This window comes from Suricata suricatta, chromosome 10, assembly GCF_006229205.1.
Source record: "Suricata suricatta isolate VVHF042 chromosome 10, meerkat_22Aug2017_6uvM2_HiC, whole genome shotgun sequence".
NCBI classification, from domain to species: Eukaryota; Metazoa; Chordata; class Mammalia; order Carnivora; family Herpestidae; genus Suricata; species Suricata suricatta.
Window position 1 is genome coordinate 53,540,694 of NC_043709.1, and position 3,039 is coordinate 53,543,732.

Genomic DNA, 3,039 nt, shown 5'->3' on the forward strand with positions numbered 1-3,039 from the left:
AAAGTACAACTCATAGCTAACTCATCAGATATCTAAAATAATATTAAAAGAAGAGAGTGTTTACATGAAGTAATATCATTTTACGGAACTGATGAAAAAGCTATTTTCCAGTATTAGTTATATAAAATTCACTAAAACCTGATTATTAACAAGTAATATAGCTCTGAATAATCTCACATATGTACAAAAGACATTTTTGAGCCCTGACTGTATTGGTAAATGCTGGACATAAATAAGATTTGATTTTTTTTAATTTTTAAAAGCTTTCATTCATTTTTTTGAGAGATAGAGAGTGACAGACAAGAGTGCAAGCAGGGGAGGGGCAGAGAGAGAGGAAGACATAGAATCTGAAGCAGGCTTGGCTCTGAGCTGTCAGCATAGAGCCCGACACAGGGCTTGAACCCACAGACTGCGAGATCATGACCTGAGCCAAAGTCGGCTGCCTAATCGACTGAGCCACCCTCAAATTATTTTCTTAAGGATTTTTTTCCATATTAAACTGTGATCATTTAATGTTTAGTACTCTTCAATCCCCTCTCATTGTTATTAGAATAAAGATCAAAATCTCTAACGAAGCTCTAAGGGCTATGAAGGACTCTGGCCTGCCCACCTTTAGAACCACATTTGCAACACTTTACTGTAGGGTGCTCACATATGGCCATGACAACTTTTTTTTTTTTTTACAGACACTTTTATGTAATTCACTGTGCAGACAACGACTGCATTGGCTAACCTAATAATACTTTTCACAGACTGTTTTCCTTTTCACTGACAAGTATGAAGTCAAGCTTAGGGGCAGGTACTGCATGTAATCGTTTCAATCTTCTTTAATCTCAACCATGTCCACAACTCTTCTTTGTCTTCTATGATACTGGCATTTTGCTTTTGAAGCATAGAGTCCCCCATGTCATTTTCTACATAGAGTTTTTCTCATTTGAGTTTGTCTGATGATTTTGTGTGATTCCACTGAAGTTCTACATTCTTAGCCACACTGTGTCCTTCTCAGGATATCACATTTAAGTGTGCACAATGTAGAAACTATATTTATCTCTCTATTATCTATCTATCTATCTATCATCTATCTGAGTCTAGTTGACATACACAATGTTATATTACTTTCAGATGTATAAATTTAGTGAATTTGACAAGTTTATACATTATGCTATGTTCACCACTCACATAGCTACCATATGCTGTGCCTTTTATAACCATAGCTTATTTATTCCATAACTGAAGGCTTGTATTTCCCCCTACCCTTCCCCCATTCTGTCCAATCTCCCACCCCCTTCTCTCTGGTGCCCATCATCATAACAACTTTTTTCAATTCCTCCTGCCTCAGAGCCTTTGCTAAATCTGTTCCTTTTCCCCAAAAGTCTCCTACTTCCACCTCAAATTAAACTTTTCTCCATATTCATTCTTCAAATTTCCCTATGAATACCATTATCTTATGAAACCTTCACTAACCACCTGGTATTATAATCCCATTACTTTTCTAAAAATGGATCTTGTGATTTTGTTTTGTTGTGGTTGTTGAGTAGGCAATTAAGTACGTGTCTAGAATTTTGGGAAGAAGTCCAGGTTTAAAATATAAATCTGGAAGCATCAGTATTTAAATGGTATTTAAAGCCATGAGGTTAGTGAGGTGCCTGGATAGCTCAGTCGGTTAAGCATCTGCCTTTGGCTCAGGTCATGATCTCAGGCAGATTCAAGCACCACGTAGGGCTTTGTGCTGACAGCTCAGAGCCTGAAGTCTGCTTTGGATTTCTGTGTCTGCCCCTCACTGCTCATGCTCCGTCTCTCTCAAAACTAAATAAATATTTTAAAAAAATTTTTTAAGCCATGAGGCTAAATGACATCATCACACAGCAATGAGTACAAAAGTAAATAATAAAGGTGGAGCCAAGATGGCGGAGAGGAAGGGAGCTCTGTAAACTCCCTCCGCACCATTTTTCGAACTGAGAAGGATATTATGTTCATCTGAGAGAATGGAAGGAGAAAATACGAACTCCAGAAGGAATAGAACCTCAAGGATACCTGAGTGAGTGGGGGCGAACGGGGGAGATCCGAGGACGGGCTAGCCCAGGACGGGCAGGGGAGCTAAGATCCCCAGCCCAACGTGGCGCAAGCGCGCGGCACCCGAGAGACAAAGGGAAGAGACAGAGTCAGAACACGCTCATAGAACTGTCTCTGGGGAAGAGGTATAGAACGCTTGGCTGCGCTTGGAGACAGAAACCCCCTCCATAGATAACTGCTGGGTAGCGGGGCGCAAGAGAAGGAATAGCCTCCAGCCCTAAGCCACCTCGGCGGGGAATCAGAGGCGTCTGTGGCTGTGAGAGGTGGCTGCGCTGGAGAGGCCTGCTCCCCGGCGGGAAGCGGCCCAAGAAGCGACTGCGCCAGGCGCGAGCAATTCGAACTTGGTTTTGGGAACGGGACCATGGACCGCATTTCCACGGCACACCTCGCCCCCTGCACGGACTGCACGAATTCCGGGTCCCCACAGGGAAGAAATAAGGGCACACCGACGGGACACCCAACAAAGAGTCGGTGGCGGGTGGAGGCCCCGGCGCGCGCTTAGACGGTAGGAGCTCCCAGCTCATTTCCAGCAGCTCACAGCGGCTTGAGCAAAGCTATCGGAAACTAAGAGAGACTCAGTTTTTTGCTTTTTGTTTTTTTCCTTTACCCCATTGCAATTGTGATCCTGACTGGGGGTGGGGACTCTGCAATTGAGTCTGTGAAGGTGCACACTTCACCTCCTGCTGCTCATTTCGCCTCAGGCAGGGGCTGAGCCTCTGAGAACAGACTCCAAGACTTACCACATCAAACCAGCCTGTCCACCAGGGGGAGCTGCTGCTTGCTTTTTATTTTTTTTTCCTTTTTGTTTTTTTGTTTTGTTTTTTTTGGTTGTTAGTTTTTTTTAATATATAACAAAAATTTTTCTTTCTTCACTAGTTTCGTACTTATTTCTTTGTCATTATTACCTTTTTTCCCTTTTTCTTTTCTTAATTCCTTTAAATTTTACTCCTTATATTCCTTTCTCCT